Source organism: Taurulus bubalis (assembly GCF_910589615.1).
Source record: "Taurulus bubalis genome assembly, chromosome: 19".
In the NCBI taxonomy this organism is placed as follows: Eukaryota; Metazoa; Chordata; class Actinopteri; order Perciformes; family Cottidae; genus Taurulus; species Taurulus bubalis.
The window spans coordinates 9,784,613-9,807,249 of NC_136607.1; the positions used below are offsets into that span (position 1 = coordinate 9,784,613).

The 22,637-nt window shown below is 39.6% G+C and overlaps 1 protein-coding gene across 1 annotated transcript in view; it reads left to right on the forward strand.

Moving 5' to 3' along the window:
• Positions 1 to 22,637, forward strand: part of LOC306751679 (transmembrane protein 132C-like) — a gene marked incomplete at both ends in the record, with an annotated part of 129,514 nt that overhangs the window by 73,089 nt on the left and 33,788 nt on the right. The gene's annotated exons all lie outside the window — the stretch shown is intronic.

The window sequence follows — 22,637 nt, forward strand, 5'->3', positions numbered from 1 at the left end:
GACGTGATAGAGTCTCTGAACGCTTCAATTAGACTTACACAAACAACGTAAAAATACATACATGGTTGTGTTCATGAAAGCGTGTGTTCATTGTGTGAACCCTTTTCTCTCCCTCTGCAGCTGCAGCTCTTTATGCAAACCACATATATCACACTCAGTATTATGACGAATGTATGTCTACAGTGTGTGTGGAAGCCTGCACATGTTACTGTACACCCTGAGGTGTCTGGGTTTCATTACCTTGCTGAAATTAATTGTCTACATAACAGTGAAAACAACATGTCAATTAGCTCTCGAAATGTTTTGGATTTAATCCTGCAGTTTTATTCATTTTCTTATGATTATCCGTTTCACACGCTGCTGTATGAATCATCTGCATGAAGACAGCAAAGGTTGCAGTGTGGGTAGTGAATGAGATCCTGGAGTCCGACCTGATCCATACTTTGCCAAAAATGTCTCAGTAACACAGATGCCCAGAAATTTTTTTGTTTTCGCCGTATACAAAATGTATTACCTGATTGTGAGACTGTGCATTATAGAAAGGGATTGTGTTCTGTGGCAGAATGCGTATCCCCACTATTGCTAGGAAAATATAAACGTCTCCATATTTACCAAGGTTAATAGGCAAAGTGTATGGTGGTAGGGGGGAGACACATTATAGAGCATACACTGTTAAAAACAGACATAAAATAACTGAAGTGTATCTAAATGAAGGCAATTGGCAGCATGTCTCGTGCACTAAGCTGTCATGACTCTCAACAGCTTGGGAACAATAAACTCAACGCAGGACCCCGATCTAGTTTCTGCACCTCTCTTTACTCGAGCAGAGCCGATCTAGCCACACGTGGGCTGCTACGTACATTGACTGTGCAAGTCTCCAGGCTGTAATAAAGCTGAATGATGCAATCTCAAAGTGGCCCACTGGTCATGAGATAATACTGCCCGCTCTGTTAGGAAGATGTATGAGGACACTTCAATGCTACGAGTTGTCCTTCACCAGCCAGTTCTCTGTGTCCTCACTGTTACCATTGATTGAGCTAATTCAGGTACTAGTGAACTCAAAATCCTCATCAGCTGTTGGGATAATTAAGCATGGGAATCCACACTCTCAGGATGAATGCACACATCGCCTCTGTGTCTGCACATGCTGACGTGAGGGAAGGGGGTGGGTCCTCCATGTAAATGGGATTGTCAGTTCCTATAGGATAGTCACACTGTAGGGGTGTAACAGTCAGTGTTGGGGTAGTTACTCAGAAAAAGTAACTAGTTACAAGTTACTAGTTACTTCTGAAAATTGTAACTAGATTACTTTACTAGTTACTGCATTTGAAAAGTAACTTCATTACTAGTTACTTTACTTTCCATTTTTTTAAGCAAATGTCCAAATTAACCGCAAAGATACATGGACAAACATCATGGCCCTTTCATTACTTTATTTTCAATGTTCAATAAAGGGCATCTCTTAGCCTTTCCACATGGTGTATTGTAATTGTAAACATGTAAAACAAAATGGCATATAAAACTCAGCCATTAACTTGAACGAACATTAACCCTGTTCACACTGTCTGACCAAAGAAATATGCCTCACTTTAAAATCCACAAACAGGATACAAGAGGCTGTGTATGGTGGGGACATTCAGGTCAAACAGCATAACACATTAAAAACAGGCTTTTGGAAACATGAGACCCCACTAAACCAAATGGGGGCCGACTCCTAAGAACAAAACCAGCTTTTTATAGGAATCATTGTAGTGGTTAAACAATACTGCCCAGGCTGAAAAGCCTTTTGACAGTGTTGTAACTTGTTTTATTACATGATTTACTCGTATTGTGAAGAGCATGTAAACAGGAAGTTTACGTCACTCAAATCACTCAGATCGAGTTCTGTGATAGGTTGTTCATGCAGGAAGTGTCGTGTGACTCGCGCGCCGCTAAAAGAGAACTTTTCGGACTGGTAAAGATGTCTTGAGTAACGCAGGAACGCGCGTTACTGAGGTCTAGTAAAGTAGTGTAGTTACCAATATTTTGAGTGTAATGCGTTACTTTACTTCGTTACCTATAAAAGTAAATACGTTACAGTAATCCGTTACTTTGTAACTCGTTACCCCCAACACTGGTAACAGTCCACACAAGTATTTTCTTTTCATTATAACCTCCTGACCCATAAGCATTCTTCTGACTGTACCTCCCTGAACTCATACATAATTATGGTTCGGATCATGTCTTGGCCTGCTACCCATTACCCGATGCATTCGGTGTCTTCACCTGCTCAGATCATTTGATTATAGTTGCTGTAGTATTTCCAGTTCAGCTAAGCCTCTTATTCCAGGTATCTTTGCTCTTTTAAACTCTCAGTACATGTCTAATAAATCTTTTATTATTAATGACCCAATTTCATCCCTTAACCTTGATTTCCCTATTACTTACTGAGATCTAGCATAAACCTGTGTCGCCCTCCCGTCTAGTGGAGCTCTGCCCACCCGGTTACGATTTTCTGAACGTATCAAGGTTAACAGTCCGTGGAGGGGGTATTACAACTGTTTAAAAAATCTTCTCATGTGTATTTCATTCAGATTTGATGACAGTTTTTAAGTCTTAGCTGTTAAAATTAAGAGTGATAACCCGATTTGAGTGAAACCCCAATTATGTGATTTTACAGTCCTCTCTTACATTTGATAGGGCCATTATGACTTTAACACTCATGGACAATCCAAACTCATGTGCCACCGATTTTTTAAACATCAATTTATTTTTTAATCTTGTGCAGCATGTCTCTTGCCCAACACACAACCGTGGGTACACCCTTGACTTTTCTCTGGACCTCTGGACATGAGTGAGCAGCCCTCAGTCAAGTTTTATAGCTTCTTTTCTAATCCGGCCAATGACCCTTAACTGGTCCGCTCCATTCACTTCCAGGTCTGTCCCAGTTCAATACAAACCTTGGAATCAATGACAAAACCAGACAACAAGGTAGGGAAGATAGAAAGGCCGAATGTAGATAGAAACATTTAAAATCAGCATCTCCATAAGAAGCGATTGCATAATCTGAAGCAGATTATTGAAGAAGTGCGAGCTGCGTACTTTTCTGGTTTGATTAGTGGAAATGAACACAATCCAAGGTTTCTGTTTATTATTAATAACCAGCTTGTAAACTTCTCCACACCACTTCTCAAAAAAACCTCTCTCGATCCAACCCATTGAGAGAATTATAGCTCAATCTCAATCAAGCTACCCTTTTTATCCGAAATCCTTGAGAAAGAGAACATAGTCAGGGACAAACTTCTGAAGTTGGCTAAGTGTCATAAAATCTTTGCCAAATTTAATTTTTTCTTTCTCCACGAGCTGCTGAGATCACATTACTAAGAGTGAGGATATTCTTTTGCATGCAAATAAAAGCTGAATCTTCCATTCTTATTCTGGTTGATTTGACTGCTGCCTTTGATACCATCAATCATTACATTCAATTTGTGCTGCATAATTCTGCGAAACCCAATAACTTGAATCCACTTTCCTTATCTATAAAGATTGCTTAGAAAATGGCAAAAAATATTTGAAGTGTCTTAATTTTCTCCATTCTAACACTGACAAAAGAGAAATTATGTTAATTGGACCTGATAACTTTTCCACTGCAGTTGATCAGTTTATTGGTCTATTTCACTACCGCTAAAAATCTTGCAATTAACTTTGCTCAGAATATGACTCCTGACCATTATGTTATACAACTCGTTTTGGAACTATTAATTCACACTTTTATTTTCTCCTATCAAAATTATTGTAATTACCTCTTCACATGCCTCAGTCGAGCTGCTCTAAATTTCTTACAGTTGTGTCAAAATACAGCTGCCAGGCATATTAACTAGAACTAGCCCCTGTTCTTGAGTCCTACCATTGGATTTTTTTAAAATTCTGAATAAATAATGGCCCCATTTACTTTTCGGATTTCTTTTGATCCTCATTCTATCTTTTGACCATTTCAAACCTCAAATCTCTGCATATTATCCATCCCCTGCTTCAACTGCAAAACAAAAGGTGACCACGGCTTTGTTGTTTTATATCCAACCCTCTGGAATCATCTTCCCAACGCTATCAGACTTCTAAAAAGTCTTTATAGGAAAATATTTATATCGATCTCATCCCTTAGTATGTTTTGTTCTAGTTTGGTCTGTCTCTCATTGTGTTTTGTTTTATATCCTTAAATGTTTTTTTCTTTCATGGTTGTGTTTTATATTGTAATATATGTTTACCGTATTCATTTATATTTTGTATGTGTTCATGAAGTACTGGTAACTCTACGTTGTATTTACTTTTAACAAAGCACAGCCAGTGTTAAAGACTGAGAGAATCCTCTTGCTGGGGACTGAGGTAGCATTTTGCCCCCTGGCAACTATGGTGAACTAATTTCAAATACATATTTCTGCATTAAACTTTAAGAACAGTGAAAAAAACTGCGAACCCACAGGAGTGTCTTCCAGCTCTTGCGTTTCATTTGCGCTCGCCATAGTGCGACTGACTCACGTGCCAGTCCGCTTGTTGTGCTAACCTCAGCATATGTTGCTATAGCGTACAGCTAAAAGTCTGCGGGCAAATGTTTCACTTGGTTCCCCATTACATGCAAAAAATCCTGCACTAAAAAAAATATTCTGCGTGCGACAACATGCACCAGACAATGATCCCTACACCGTGATGGTGCGGTATGAGTGCGCAAACTGTCACAGCACTATCACATTGCAAAATCAAAAATATAACCGCAATATTAGTTCTGTGGCCCAGTAATCAGCGTGTCAATCAGTGGCTTGTTCAAGCTGCAAAGGGAGTTCGATTTGTAATTGCAGGAGGTGAGGCGTGGCATTTAACAACTAATCAAAATAAACCGAATCTAATGGCCGACATTTCTCAATCTGCCCACTCCCTCAAATGAACACATGCACAGGGAGACGTGCCGACTTCAAGAGCAATCAAGCGTTTGACAAACATAAGCTCTTTTTCAGACACAGGACATAAAATCCTGTGTGCTATGGCTGTGTTTAAACATGATGGGACTATTATGGTTAGAGCTGCAATGCTCATGCAATAATCAGCATCTGGCACACAAAAGGGAGTGCTGAGTAGAAAAATAAAAATATAAAGTGAGACAAATGTTCCCTGTTCTCTCACAGGCTGGGGTCAGGGATGGCTTTAAAAACGTATTTTGTATATGAAGTAGAAGTATCTAATTAATCTGCTAATCATTTTTTCAATGAATCGTTTTGTCTATAAAATGTCATAAAATCACACTGATACCTAAAGGCATTAAGTTTACTATCATATATGACAAAGACAAGCAGCAGATGCTCACATTTGAGAAGCTTGGATGTTTGGCATATTTGCTCGGTGGGAAAACATTTATTATTATCAAATTATCAAAATTGGAACTGATTAAATTTCCGCCAAGCATCCATTAACTGACTAAACATTTCAGATTTAATATGAAGAATTCAATCAATGACCTTTGGGAGTGTGAGGGACACTCACTCATGCTTCTCCCTCGTGAATTTCCTCCTTTTCACATCAATTTTGTCATTTATTAGATATCAGGATTGTATTTCTCTATTCTTTATTACAAAAGCATTGTAAAAAATAACATTAAACGTGAGGCTATGACTCACATTTATATCCTCCTTGCTCGCATGCTGAATTGGCTGGATATTCGTACTGTAAGCATTTGGCATTGTTGAGAGTTTAGTGATTGAGATTAACATTAAAACAGATTAGAAATCAATAAAAGTAATTGTATTGACTGTATAAGACACAGTTTTCACCAACACCTTAAATGTGGTCACTCACAGTAGCTCAAGGGACAAATGTATTCAGAGACACATTTAGTATATTTCTTTGTTTTCTTGTGTCGTCTTTTCTGTTAATAAATCGGCATTTAACTCAGACTTGTACTGAGCTGTAAATACAATCTGCTATTGCCTTTCTTACTTCGACAGAAGAGGTGAGAGGCTTGACTGGCGTGAGGCCATGTTGCTGTGAGGATTCTAATACTAAAATGTTTTTCTCACTGTAAATAATAACTGAGTCTCGTCTGTGTGCGTACACGTACTCTTTGACACACACAAACACAAAGACACACGCAGACAAACAAACAAACAAGTGAACGAATGCAACCCTCCAGCATAATTCCCCCCATCAAAGTCTACGTGATCATGAAACATGCCACCACATTCAATTTGACTGCTGTTGCCAGAGAGGTCTCCCACTGTGAGAGAGTGGGAGTAAGATTTACTCTATACGACTGACAAGACAGCCTTACAACACCTTCCATGATGCAAGTCTGTAAACCAAAGCTCTTAGGGGTGCTATCTAAAAACAACACCATAGTCTTACAATGTGACAATGCCAGGATGAATGGAATTATTTTCGGGCCAACAACATATGGTTTACAGTGTGTGTTTCATCACGTTTGCACTTATTGCAGCTGTAGTGACAATTGTATTATAGGGTTAGGATTTAAAAAACAAATCTTGCACGGAAGTTACATTAAAAATCGAAAAGTTGTGCCGAGCCTTTGATGAGGAAAGTCTTCCCAGTGCGCAAGCCCCGGTGTGAAAATAGGTTAAGGATTCAAATTGTTCTACAACAGTTGGTGAAATCATATTTTAAGCATCAGCGAAATCGAGGCCTGTCATTCTTTGTTTGCCCCAGCCATCTGGTGAGGGAGGTGACATGAGCCTCTGAGGGTCTTTCATAGAAACAGAGGAAGCCAGCATCAATGAGGAGAATGGAAAAACCCAACCTTGTTTTAGACTGAAGTGATTAGCATACTCTGCAGAGTGTTGGGGAAAGAAGAAAGCCACAATTCCCATGAAAATAGTCCTTACAGATTCTTGTTAGTTAAAATTGCTGCTGATAAGCCTCCATGCAAAATTTCCTTCTATCACAGCATATATACTTTTTCCTTGTTATGCAAGGCTTACCATGAACATTTATACAGACAAGTAAATTGAGGTCCATTGTATGTCACTAACTATTTATGCAATCTGCATGATGCAAATAGGTTTCTCAAAACCTCAATAGTTTTCCCGGCTGTGGTGGTCTTCGATACCTCAGACAAGCGAGCATGTGTATCCATAAAAAACATCTGCTTATTATCCTCTGCAAAATCAAGGTGTATTCTCTCCCATGGAGAAATGTAGCCCATTTCCAAGTATGCAAGGTTCTGTAGCAGGATTGCTATGCTGCTGCTTTAAAGATATCCCACAGATTCTCCTCACTTTCAGTCTAAAATTCACTCGAATTATTGGGCGTAATAACACCATCAGCTTCTCCAGGTGCATAAGGCACAGAGTGTGGTTTGAAACACGTATGAATAGCCCCTGGTACTACATGGAGTTTGGCTTTGATCCCCATCACCTTCCCTAGACTGGGCTGTGCACCTCTGGGTATCTCTCACATAACTCCTCAACACTCTCAAATGTTACTCTGTTTACAGAAGACCAATCCATTTTTTACTTCATCCAGTCTCTTCAAAGAAATGCTGAAGAATTATGTAAGCAGACAATGTATAGACATCAGCCATACCTCCTTAAACTGCTACTACTATTCCTGTGTCTAGATACATTTTTGGCCATTTTTTTATTTACCCTTACATACACAATACTTTTTCAGAACAAGTGTCCTCAACCTCAGGCTGAAACGACTTGTGTGACGACTGCTGGACGTTCTGTTTTTTCACTTGGTGTCCAATCGCATGAGCTGGCTAAGTCTTTAGTGCTGGCTGCATTTAGCATTGGATCGCAGACTTTCCTCTTTTAACCCTGTACTCAAATCCATCTCTGAATGCATTATCCAGAATCCTAAACAAGTAGATACTAGTTTCCTCAACTTGTACTCATTTAAAGACTTGTCCTCTTTCTGCAATTAAATTTGTCTGCCATTTTCAATGGTGCACTAAAGTCCATCAGCAGAGATTCATCGCCATATTTCATCCAGTTTGCTAAAATGAGCTATTCTTTCCAAATAGGCTTTAAATGTTTTTTTTTGTTTTTGTTAAAGGAAAAGTCTTCACTTTTCCCGAATGCTGCCGCCATCTTTACTGATCTTTCTCTCGCCTCGACTGAATTTTTACTTGCAAAAACTTGTATCACCCTGAGGAAATCCCATCCTTGTTGCCAAAATCTGTTGTGTATCACAGAACATTGTGGAAAAATAAATCTCCGGTGAAAGAATGACAAAGAGAAGTAGTAGGCAATACGGCAGGCAATGGATGCTTTATTTGGCAATGGATGCTTTTATTACGTGAAAACATGTCTGCCATTGAGCATCTCCTGATTTCCACTGGCTCACCCAAAACACCAAAGCTGACCCTTTAGGCGATAACAGAAAACAACACAGTGCCCCAAAACAGCACAGTTATTATGACAGTACATTATTTATATATAACACTTTTACTTACTTTCTTTTTGACACACCACACTTTTTGTAGCATGTGTAATGTCAATAGACTGTAGTAAGACATGCTGCCTGAGAGACAAACTCAAAGCAACTCAGATGGAGAAGTTAAGTTATGTTATATGCATGATGTGCACAATCGGCCCTATAGCAGAAAAACATTTTAGTCCTCCATGTTCACGCAAAGAATTCCAGCAGGTAAACAATGCTGCAATCAAACTATGCTCCTCCTGTTGCAGCTGCTTGTCTACAAATACACACTGGTAACATTTAGTTGAGCCAATATCACGCCATATTAGGTCGTATTTAGTTCAGCCAAAAGGTGCATGCGTAGACGCGCACACACACACACACACACACACACACACACACACACACACACTCACAAAGAAGGTTATAAGAGTATTGATGGGCACCATAGCAGCAGTCTTTCTATGCATATAAACGCTCCTCAAGTGTATATGTCTCGATTTCATTTCTTGTCGACATGAATTTGCATCAACTTCTTTCACTATAAAAGACATATGCAGGAGTGAAACACAGCTCATTGTTTTGTCGACATTTGCCATATTGCAATTATGCAAGTATCAGAACATATTCTTATTAATATAGGGCTTATTTCAACCATATTGTACTGCAACAAAAGTTCATCTTTTTATCAAACCAGATGAAGTTTGCAAACAACCAATGTGAACATGGATGTATAAATACATGGAGGGGTGTTGGTCCCTGCATTGTATTCTGTTTTCAATTTCACATGAGGTTATCTGGGGTCCCGGGAGTGTGAACAACCCACTTTGTGCTGCATATGGAAGATGTGCTGTATTCATGATCCCATTATACACATCTGAGTGGCTTTGAAACAGCATGTACATGTTAACCCAATTTGATTGATTGTTCTCATGATATGGTAATAATAGTTTGAGGCCTCATATGGGGTGCACTATTTTCCTGCTCACATCACATCTTCGCTCCATCACAATGAAGGGTTGCCCTTACTTTCTCCTGCCTTCATATGAAATGCAGGACAGTTATTATATGTCATTAGAAAATAGTAGAAATGAGATATGTATTTTTTATCATGAGCAATAATATCATCCTACATTGGATATGGTGAATATTCCATATGTTAGCTGCGCGTCTAATGTGTGAATATAAAATTAGCCTCCAGACCTCCAGTTTAGGCATGAATACGTACATGAGGGTCGATTTAAATAAAGAATGGGTTATTCATTCAGTGCTGACATTTGACTACACCCCATGAACCGTGAGTGCATGCAAATGTACATTGTTTGGTTTAGTAGATATGTGTCTACAAGGCAGCTTTACTCCATGCCGGAGAGTCGTTAGGGGCCGGAATAATTGACGGAACAATGATGAGTGAAGATTGAACGAGAAAGGAGTTCGATATGCAGTCCTCTTCAGTTCGCAGGGCGGGGGCAAAGGCCCTCGTGCTGTTCTTTCTGATTGTGCAAGCTTAACTCAGATGGTGAATGAACACAGACAATCAATGGCCAGAGCGAGCAGGACCAGTGGGACTGCATTTCAAACCGGAGTTAAATCAAAGGTCCCTTCAGTGCAATCTGATTCCAATGCAGGAACGTTCCATGCATCAGCGAGAAGCACGGATGTTAATGACCTGCCTGCTGGGGGAATCTGTGTGCGCGCACACATGCACCTTTTTATATGTATTTGATTAAGTGGGAAATTAAAGAATAGACTACCATTAGGTTGGGCCTTGAAGAGTGTGGCAGTGTTGATTAGCCCTGTGTTGTAATCTGTTTAATTAACACTGGTTCAAACGCTCTAGCAGACAAAATGCTGATATTTAGAGTGGCTGTGTGTGTGTGTGTGTGTGTGTGTGTGTGTGTGTGTGTGTGTGTGTGTGTGTGTGTGTGTGTGTTTCCAGCATGTAAATGGTCTTTTGAAAGTGCAATGTTGTAGATGATGGAAAGGGGAGCAATCACCATCCCAGGTAGTCTAATTAGTATGTTTGTGAACTGCTGTTTTCTTCCATTTTTATTTTTTTATCACAACATGTACAGGTGGTAGCATACAATTTGGATTTGAAAAATATTTGAATGTTTCGTAATCCTTTTAAGCAATCATCCAGACATCTTATTTTCCCATATTTACCCGGGGGGGCACTAATGCATCGCTGGAAGGCTCCCTCCCTGTCTCCTTTAAGTCAAAAAAGATTTCTACAGCCGTCCAAGGCAGGCAACTATGTGATCGCTAGATGGATCGGCAACATTGATTGTGGGTAATTTATTTAAGATGAGTGGCATGTGAGTCCTATGTGTTGCTGGGCCTTCTCATGCTTTATGCAATCGTAAAGGATCCATAAAAGCTCTCTTAGTCTAGACTCCAACATGATCAAAATATAAACACCAGTCGTATATATTCCATCAAACCTGTCATCATTAATGGATATCAAAATGGACGCAATGCCACTAATGAAATATAATTAATTTAATCTCGGCGGGAATGATTTATACCACATCCTCCTACTCAGAGATACGCGCTGCCTTCTCCTCCATCTAGCCTCCCCCTTTTACTGCATGCATTAGATATTTACTGTGGATTCTATCATATCCTTTACCTGCATGAAGCAAAACATGCTTGATTGGTCCCTCCGGGGCTATGATCAGGCCTCTGCTCTTTGGCTAATCCGAGGGATGAAGTCTGCTGGAAACCATCCGGAGGTTAACGTCTTTGGTTATCTATTATGTCAGTCTGTTGTGGGTTTTCTTTTTGTTGTGTTCAGGGGCCACATTTATAAAATAGTCGTCTCATGATGTCAGGTAATGAGTCCAATATCAGATTGGAAAGAACCAACATGATTGTTTCTGTCTAAGCAGTCCAAACTCTCCTCACTTGTTAAAATGTATGTGACCTGATGATCCAGTTAAAGAGTAAAATGTTCTTGTTTCCTTGAGTATACATTTAGGAATTGAGCATGTTCATATTTTTTAAGCAAAAGTAAATCCAAGTCTTATTGCTTCCTAATAAAGCTCTGTAATAAATCTGACTTGTATCAGCAACCAGAGCCAGCACTGGTGGAGTTGCCCACAGTTGGAGATTGGCCATGGCCTGGTGCCGTTTGATAAGGCAGGCCTATTGGCCTTGGGACCCTCGGCTCAAACCCTCTGATCCACTTCATCTTCTAATAAATCATCCGCTGAATCTCTGCCGCCTGTGAGCTCTCTTTGAGTTGCATTTCATATTTGAGGTACCGGAAGAACTTGTCAAAGGATTTCCAGCACACAGACATTCACAGACAATTTTAACATGCTGCTTAAAGAGTAACGCTACACAGATTAGTTGATTAATTGGCGGGTCATTCAAAAGAAAATTAATATGGAACCATTTTAATAATCCACTAATCATTAATTTCTAAAATATCAATCATTAGCTGGTTTCATCTTCTCAAGTGTAAGCATTTACAGGCAATGCTTGTAAATGCTCTCGTCGAGAGTTCTTTGTCATATTGTAAATAAAAAAACTTTGGGTTTTTGGATCAAGGTCAGACAAATCAAGCAATCTAAAGCGTCACTCCAGCTCTGGAAGACATTTCATAAACTACAACATGTTCATGTTTTTTACAAAAATGATTACTATATATATATATATATATATATATATATATATATATATATATATATATATATATATATATATATATAGTCCAAATAGGCATTTTTTAATCATCAGGGCTGCAATTTGGCAATTGTATCCATTCTATTATTTGTGTACGTGAGTCTGTGTGTAGGTGAGAAGTAAAGAGACATTCTGAGACTTTTGCTAGAGTTGTTTGCTTTCTAACTTTTGTGTTTAACACCAGGTGGAGAGAAATGTAGGGGACATCAAAATAAGTAACTGTGTGCCTCTCCCTCTCTCAGCAACTCCCTCCCTCGTCGAGAGGCTGAGGAGGAGAGGGTTCTGTTTACTTGACAGAATAATGAGGCAAGCGAGCAGAGGTAAGGGTCCAGTTCAGCAAAGGGTCACAGAAGGGCCAGAATTCTTATTAACCCTGTCCAGATAGACCAATCTAATAAACTGAACCAGAGAGTTTGTTTGTTTAGGTTTGTGTTGGGCTGTGCTCATGCATGCGGGTTTCTTGTCTGTTCTGATATTTGTTTGTACCTTCGAGTGTGCGAGATAGAGGCAGACGGGGAGTTTTGCAGTCACAAATTAGGCCGGTGTCACTGATGAATCTGGAGCGGTTCAAGGTGACATAGCTTTGCGAAGGCTGCACGTACAATCGTTGCATAGAGGATGTAAACTCCTGTCAATAGAAACAATATGCAGTTGCATTTAAATGAGCCAGTCATCAAAACTAAGATCCATTGAAAGTTTATTGAGCCTTCTTCTAAAAAATAGAAGAAACACAAAATGCTAAACCTTCCACTATGGAAAGTTAGCCATACTGTCATTGATTTACACTGTCAGAAAAAAGTGACCCATCATCATCATCATCATCATCATCATCATAAAATAGCCCAGAACCAACATTATGAAGTGGAGACCTCATTAGAACTGGAGAGGCAAAGAAAGGTTGGACCAATGCAAGGGCACAACTACACTACGCTTTGTAATGTGAACATAGAAAATCAGACTAGCCGGGGGGAAAAAAAGAAACATTTTAATACAATCTTTTGAATTTTCAAGTACAACACCAATTTTAGCCAGAACTCTCTTGTGGCTTAAGATCAGTAACACCTTTTTTTCATTTTAAATTTTTATTAAATAATCTTTTCAGGGCTCCAGACTGCTAAGAAAAAATGGATGCATATTACATCGCACATGCAAGTCCAAAAGAAACCGTGGAGGAACAACTTTAAAAATAGGGTTCGTTTTTACAACAAGATTGCTATGCAAATAAATGCATTATTGATCATTTTAATGTTTGCAGACATAGTGTCTGTGCACAACGTGCACACTTTGGAGCAATAATTTTAACACTAATATTTTTTTCACACTTTGAGGCCCACTTTGAGGCCCACAGCAAGAGACAACATGGTTGTTGCCAGCCTGTATTCACGATATTTGACCTGCTCTTCTATTAGTCTGCTTGCTTCACCATTACAACCCGTGAGGATTTGAAAAACTGAAAATTCCTGAATTGCTAATGAAGAGTAAACGCAGAATGGCACCACCATCTGCAAAAGTAAACACTGTAGCCTGACATTTTTTTCCAAAATGATTTCCAATCCAAAGTTATTTTGACAGACTATTGAAATAGAGAAGAGGGACTCTTACAGGAACGTATCAGTCAAACACGGCATACTTCTTGTGGCTAGCACTTAGTTGAGGTCGTCTTTCTTAAAGTTGACAGACACCACAGACCAATGCTGTACACTGTATCGTCTTGCTAAAAGTCAAGAACATCAGAGGCAGTACAGAGCAGGGGTAAAAATACTTTTTTCCCAGTCGTTTAAGTGCTCTGTTTGGCCCTTGTGTGTAGATGCTACAACTATATATGTCAACTGAAGTTCACAAGAGAGAAGACAAGTGGAAAAAGGACAGCCTGGTAAATCTCCTCTGCTCCCACAACGCTGTGGCACATTAAGAGGAAGATTGACTCAAAGAAAGACAAAAAGAGGGGAGAGGGGTGAATACAGCAAGTGGGGAGTGGTAAGACAAAGGCAAAAACAGAGATGAAAAGACAGAAATATAAAAGTGTGACCAGGCCGCAGTACACAAAGCCTAAGATCCTACTCATCATGAGAACAAACAGTAGCAGCCAGCCTGAGAGGCAAATATTGAAAAGAGAATCTTGATCTAATCCTTTGTCATCTTTGTGTAGATATGTTAGTAACAAAGAAAGGAATAAGCGTCATCTCTGGTGGAGAGTTAAAACTCCAAGGGGGGAGATGAGCCAGTCACACTGAGTTGATCTTATTGTCCAGGATAAGAGGACGAGCCCCGTAGTCCTCTGGAGAAATTTACTAACACTGCAGCTCACAGAAATCAATACGGGGATAGAAGACGCTAAAAGGTGACGGCGGTACTGGGTGGCTGTGAAGCAGGCGTTGTGTGAGCTCTCAACGGCCTGATTGTCAAGGAATCCACTCATTTGAGATATTATATATCCAGAGCGACTGGAAGAAAAACAAGTTTTCCCTCACCTCTGCAAAGGCTTTAATCTCGCACTTCAGCTGACTCAGAGGTAAAAGTAAACACTTATGTTCAAAGGGTTTATTTAGACTACATTTATTTCTCTTTTCAGACGTTAAAGGCATTTTTTAATTTTTTATAAAAACTAACTGTGCTATTCCCTGATTACAAATTATCAGTGTTATTTAAAATGTATGCGTACCTTAACAGCACATCAGTGACACCATATGAGGGATTTTTTTTTTTTTTTACCACTAAAACTGTGAACATCCCCATTTCTCACAAAATCTGTTCCGAAATCTGGTTTCCGAGAAACCCTAACTGCCATCTGGATTACATTCACTGGTTCACTGGCAGCGTGTGTCCTTATTATAGGCTACTGTAGATCTAAAACCATAGGAGTACAGGATGGGTGGTTTGGCCACCCATTTTGAATGTTATCAGCCGATTAATGGGCGATACAGTGGTTATCACGACCATTTTAATGCTTCAAATGAGCCAACCTACCGACTTAAGTAACCTAACATACAGTAAAACAAATCAATGTTGAGCTGTCAACATGAGACACGAACATCGTCCAAAATACTGGAGAAATCTAAAATTCCACCAGATGATGACAGTAGGGGAAAGATGCACATCTGTACCGATCAATCTCGTAGATGTTGAGATATTTCAAGGAATAAGTGAAAGTTTTGACCTGCTGGTGGTGATAGAGGAAGAGGCAGGGGTCACCAGAGTCAGTAAGATGGATCCTCTTGGCACCGAGAATATCCTATCTGCACCAAATGTCATAGCAATCCGTCAAATAGTCGTCCAGGACCTTTCAGTCTGGACAAAAGTGATGGATGGACTAACAACACGCAATTTCTTGACAGGGAAAGTCTTTTTAATATTGTCAATATAAACTCTTTTATGTAAAAACATATATAGTGTGGGCTGCATTTATTTTTTGTTGCAATTGAACATGATTTTTGGTTAAAAGCATTAGTGTTTGATGGTGAGGGTCTTTGACATTTTTGTTTGAGGTTAACATCTATATACATTTTCAGGCACCCTGTTGCTATTATAGTGATATAATTTCCCCCATATTTATTTGAAGAAAACTGTTGTTGAGACAGTGTATACCGATTTTAATGCATCAAATTTGAACTGGTGATTTTGGTCATATGGGTAAACTAAAGAGCTCACTCGCTGCTATGACATCATCTTTCTGGTCATGATCTGACTTGGATTCAACTCTTAGAAGATGAGCTCACCAGAGAATCTTTGCACCATGTTAACATCTTAAATTCTTCAGGAAATGTTTGTTTCGTCTGCCACTTTTTTAGGCTCTGATTTGCTTCGATACGGTGCACAGTGGCGACACTGCCTTTTGATTGGTTGATGCACGGAGCCGCATCTGTTTCAGGCAGAATGCCCGAATCCTCTCATTTCACACACCGTTTGAGAGGAATATAGGGAAGATATGGCACAGGGAAAGAAAGAAAGAAAATAGACCAGTAGGCAGTTGAAGAAGTAATGTGTAAAAAAAAAAACGGGAAAAAAACAGAGGGGGGTTATTCCAGAAAATATTAAAGAAGAGACAGACCAAAAAGGCAATTTAGCAGAAGAATTGCACTATTTTCTTCTAGTTTTTTTTCAACCTCTGCACCCCTGCCCGGTTTGCAGGCCTACTGTGAAAGTAAACTAATCTGTACTGACATGGCCAGTGCTGACGTCGCAGGTTTGATAGATCCTGGGGGAAATCTCCAGCATACATAAATTGGTTATTTTATGTTTGATCTGCCTCTTGACATGGTTTTATTTTATGATCTCTTTCATTATCTGTCTATCATATGTCAATGTTTATCGCTCCATAAACGTATCCAGTCCGCACAGATGAAACAGGCTTCCCTGGATTGAGAGCCACCAGTCCGCCCCAGACAGCACAAGGTTAGGAAGTTAGTGCAAGTGATTTATGAGCGCCATACATGTATTACTAACAACTGTGATGTGGCTCACTGAGCTGTCTTCAGGGACGAATTTTCCTCGTCTCAGTCGTTTCACGATGACTAAGTCATGATTATTCACACACAATTTTGAGACATTTTTTGCACATTCAGTTTTATTCTGCGGTCTGTTTCTCTCTCTGCCACTCTTTCCTGCTTCATCAACCCTCTCAAGCCCCAGAGGGCCTCCAACGGCCCCGAATAACTCGCCTGTAACACTCTTCTCCAAACTATCACGTTCAGTTGCATCCCAGGTCTGCTGTTCATCGGTGCGATAGAGAAGGGAGTACTGCTGGTTTCAATAGGATCTCATTAGCATCATCGAGGAGAGATATTAGACCTGAGATAGTGAAACTCATTAGAGAGGAGCCGGGACTCTCTTGGGATGCACACACATAAAATATGGTTTCTGCTGTACCAGATCCTAATTTATTAATCATTATATTCCAATGACCCCCAACTAGCCTACATCAGGCTAAATGACCTCATTACGCACACACTGGGGATGAACTACAGTAGTCACAGGTAGTTTCCACTGCTAATGTGCAGTGACCTTTATAACTCCACTGTCGTAAGCAGAAGATGGAGCTCTTGCTGACAAAAGGTTTCATTCTTTGGAGATATCATCCGATTTCCCCCGAGGGCTTTGAACCAAATTGTATTTGTTTGAGAGACATCGGACTCCAAATACAGGAACCACTCAGCAGCACAGCTGGAGGGTAAGTGAACTACAAATAATTAAAACAGCTGCAAAAGTGAATCATCCGTGTCACGACATACAGGGCAGTAATTACATCTCACCAGAGCATCTTCTCTGCACAGTGAGAAGATGCCATAAAAGGAATAGTTCAGAATCTGAATCTGAATTGTGTATTTGCCAAGTACGTTGAACATACGAGTAATTTGACTCGCTGAAAGGTGTATAACAATAAATATAGGCATAGAATACAAACAATAAACATAGAGCAGTAATAGATACATTTGGTAAATAACAAACAGATAACAGTACTTTAAAACAAGTATATATTATGAAATAAAACTGTATTTTAGTAAGAAAAGAAAAGACGCTTTGGACGTGTGTTTCGTCGCTTTCGTGCCGAGAAAAGATCCCAGTCGATCAGCTAAGTATAGCATGAAGACTGAAAGCAGGATAATCAGCTAGCCTTACTTTGTACAACGTTAGAAGAATAAAATAACACAAAATCAGCTTTAAATCTTGTCATATCATATTTGTTCACTCCACAAAAAGAGAGAGATATAAAATCAGCAAGCTGCGGTTCTCCGGGAAGTGTAACACTGGAACTTTCTCCTGGCCCGGTGACTTCCTTATCATCACTGTGAGGCTGTGGAGTCACTGCAGAAGGAAAACTTATCATTTTCACATTTCTGTTTGAGTGGGATTACCCAAAATTGGCAAAGTTTCTTTTAATGTTGCTGTGACTGAAATAACTTTCCTTCCTTGAGAAAAGCTTGTAAGAACCATTAACCAGTTACATTTTTCAAATATTCTTTCGACCTTTATTTAAACCCCCCCACCCCCACATTCCATGAAGCATTGGTACTAAATAAAGTGTGTGTGCACCAGTGTGCATCACTTCTAGTTCCTTCTCCATATATATTCTGAAATAATTGCTAATTAAGATTGTTCACTTTTTTTTTAGATTGTAAAATGAAGATTTAGCTAGCAGCGGCGAGATCAAAGCAGAAGATGGATCTTTATGTGAAGGCAGATGGCCAGCAACTACTTAATTGCTGCTAATCTCGCATTTCAGGATTCACTTACTGCCAAGGCAACTCTGCACGTGGTTGTCCATACAATTTCTTCAAAGGTTTACATTTTCCAGTTGCCAACCGGTCTGCACTAAAAAGTCTACTTGTTAATGGAAAAAAGTACACTTCAATCACCAGTAAATGACCATTTCAATTTCAAAAGTTATAATAACCACTCCCCCACTAAAAAATCCCACATCCCAGCCTATGAGGAGTGTGAATAATTGCTTTCTCTGTTTTGTATCATTGTAAATTGAATATCTGTGAATCTTTGACAAGCAAAGTGATTCTAAGAAAACACCTTGAGTTCCAGGAAACTGTAAGCATTGTTTGCTGACATTTAAAATCATTTTACAGTCAACAAATATTTTAGTGTAAAATATCAAGATTGCCAAAGGCAGACATTAACTGGCTGCGGCAGATACACCATCTGCGGGTAGATTAACGGCAACAAAAAGCGAGTAATATAGAATGAGAAAAATATCTTCAGTCATTGAATGTTGGCAAGAGTCACTGGTATGCCTCACAACCCATCTTTCTTGGAAGGCACTTTCTCACAGATGTCCTCCTCTCTTGTTTGTCTGACCCAGAGTCAAAACAAACACAGAAATCTGTGCGAGTACGAGGTCACAAACACAAACATCCCATCCTCAGCAAATCAAACGGAAAATATAGCGCAGAAATCTGACATCACAAAAGCGTGGCCATGGGCAAGCCAGCAAGTGTGTATATCTAGCATGTCCTCAAACTGGTTAGTGGTCGTGATGGGAATCTCGTTGTCTTCTGGCTCCATTATTAACACAAATATGATCACTTTTACCTGAATGGAGCTTTTTTGGTGGTTTTAGTGACTGTAAACACCTACCGTACACACAAACTGTCTCTCCCTCTACTGTTGGACTCGCTGTCGATTCACTGTGTTGAAATAGATTCAGGTCTTTGATGTATCATTGTTGTCAGTGCTAACCAAATCACTGCTATGCGTGAAAGGAACCCCCTCGGGTCTCCAAAAGAGACAGCAGACTCTTTCTATCTACCTTTTCTCAGAGCCAGGAACCCACGGAGGTGTTACGAGTGAAAAGAGGAAAACATGGCTGCATGTTTAACAGGGCTTTTGTGTTGCTTAGCTCGACTTTCATTTTCCTGTTTCTGAACAAAGGAATTTCATTGTTATCATTTTTCTTGCTGTTACTCCATTACTTACCGCTCAGATCCCCTTTGTTACTACAAGGGTGTGTGTTTGAAATGTATCTTACAGAATTGAAAGTCAGCGCGCATTTTCCTCTGAGTGGATTCTTTTACCTTCTTCTGTTTGTGCTTTCACACACAACAATAGGACTGACAAATGGAGATGCCTCAAAAGCCTCCTCAAAATGACATGACCGATTTTCCACCTCATTTCACCACAACAAACCACTGCGATACCGGGGCATTGTCACTGTCCGCTTTTGTACAGTAGTGGCAGAGTCACTTCTCTGATCCCAGGAAGAATTCTGCTTTTATTGTAGTACCTTTAACCCGGTTTCCGCTCTGCGTTTTGTCTCCATCGCTGCGTCCACCTCAGGGCAGAAGTGATAGTTGCCAGGGAGTGTATTGAGTTGTATGGTAATCTCACTGAGAAAAGGGCACACGTTGCAGTTGTGTTTCTAATGAGACATGGAGGAAGAAGGCTGACCTCTCCGGTCAGTGGGTTGCAGACATTCATCATTCCAGACCCACGCTGGTTAAAATGGTGAGGGTGAGAGAGAGAGAGAGTGAGAGAGAGAGAGAGAGAGAGAGAGAGAGAGAGAGAGAACTGCCCTCTATTGGGAGCAACGTTGCACTGCAGGTGAGGCAGAGGATGTAGATAAAAGAAGGGGGGTGGAAAGGAGATGGAAAAAGAGCAAAGATAAAAAAAGACACAATAATAAAGACAACAGAAGAAGACAGATTAAATAGGGAGTCAAGGGGAGTTGTATTGTAGCATGCAGCACTAAAGCTCTGATTGTTTGCAGCTTCATTGTATAGCAATTGATTTGGCTGTAATTGTACACCACAAGCATAAACCACATAATCACTGCAGTCACTACTCCTGAGCCCAGCATATTGCCAGGCAGCATCCCACTGTAGCGCCACAGTACTCTGAACTTCTGTCTTTTGAATAAATTGAAAAGGAAAAGAGTGATGGATGTTGGCAAGTAACTGATACTCAATGTCTGCAGCCATTAACCTTAAAGTGCCATTCTGTTGTAGAACATTAAATGTAAGTAACATATAGGACTCTAATCTAGGATGTAGAGTATGGGTTGTGGGAAATGTTTGCTCTCAGCAGTTCATTCGTTTTGCTTTTAATGTTTTGCTCTGATAAAAAGGAAATGGATTTCAAAGAGCAAAAAAAATCGTATTTGTAAACGGCACCCCACATGAAAACATGGTTGAAAAAGAGCAAACATAATGTTCTTCATGTATCAGTTATTTCAAGTTTCTTGTTTATGTCATTACATCTAATTTTGCAGGAATATTTGGCAATGTTTTTCATTTTGACTATTTGATAAATCCCTTTTCATGGTTTCATTGGATTTGGGTATATTTACAGTACAAAACAATGTCAATATAGAACTGTTTATAATTCTGAACTTATTCATACATAAATGGGATTGTTAGCGCATAATGAAGCAGAAAGGGAGGGTAATGACATTGGGAGAAATGTTTAATTCCAACGTTGGCCAATACACATGAAGGGATAAGGCTGATATTATGTTATATTTGTATTACAGTCAACACATTCCATTAAGTGCGCCCCTGTGAGTTTGGAGTAAAGACATGGACCATGAACCGCAACATTCCCAGTTCAAATCCAACTAGGGACCCATTAAAGAAAAAATATCTCAATACTTTTCAACTTCCCAACTTGTCTGTTATTTAGCCCCAAGGCCACTTGTTCACACTAAAGATGTAGATCGTTAAAAACAGGTCACAGAAATATAGTTTATGCTTGAATAAGAAGGCTCTGTAATTGTCTTACATACTGGGCACTGTTGTTTTAAACAAGCATTGTTCTAACAGGAGAGAATAATATTGCATTTGGTGGGGACTATTTTCAGCCGTAACAGATGTGTGATGGATGTGCTTTCGGTCAAAATTGGGAGAGAAAGTCACAGAAAGATGTTCAATGGTGTAAACAATATAATATAAACAATATTTTTTTGCCTGACCCAGAATTGCTTTAAAAGCTGTTTTCATCCACACCGATTTTCAGCTTCCCGAACAGTTTTCTCGTATACTTTTCTACCAGAGTGGGTCCTTAAATCTGCACTTTGAAGTGAGGCTAGCGTCTGAAGTGTGAACACAAAATGGGGAGTTTTAAATAGAGGCTTGGCCAAAATATGTTCAAGGAAAACCTTGGATCTTACCCCCGACACCCACCCTCCTCATGTTCAGTTTGGGCTCTCTCCAGGCTTGTTTTAATTGTGTGACAACCAAACAACAAACATCCTGCTCAGGACAGAAATAAAAAGGGTACGGTATACATTCAACTTTAGACTTAAGCCCAAAACACACACTGTACATATAATCCCTCTTGAATTTCCTTTAGCTTTTGTTTTTCCTGCCATCTAAAGTAGAAGTGTTACAGGACATGATTGTTTACCTGTGAGCCACTACAGATCACCAAGTGCAAATTGCACTTTTCAAGACAGCGTGCATATCCGTGCGCTGTTGTTGGAAAAGGTGTTGCATCGGGTTTTGACTGTGACAAAGAACACCTGAGGGAGAGGCGCCAGCTTGATCAAACCTAGCGCTCAGCAAATCAAACAAGTTTAGAGGATTTCGTTTGGCATTCATTGTTTTTTTTCTGCTTTGTTTGCATCTCCATCAGCTGGAAGAAAATGATTTGCTTGGTCCTGACAATCTCTGCAAGAGAAGCTCCATATTGCAAGAGGAAGAAATAAATTGCTTTTTCTTTTTTTCTTTCTGTCATATCATGATTCTTTGTGGATGTGAGAATGAATCTCAATAGCGATTAGTTTCATATCAGACTTTGAGATGAGGGATATGATGCTTAAAAAATAGCATATTCTTCTGCAATATCTTCATGTAATACAGCAGAACCATCCTCATACATGTAGGCCTACAATATTTGTGTTGGATGTTTTATTAAGCCCGATGAAAATGTACAGCTGATTTCTCAGCGGCTGTTTTTTCAGTCCTTTTCCCTAATGGACGACCATTTTCCTTCCGTTTCCCTCAATCTTTCTCTATTTCCACCATCTGTAACATGCTTCCTATTTCCCGTTTCTGCTCTATTTTTTCATCATCTCTTTCCATCTTCTCTTTTCACTCTCATCC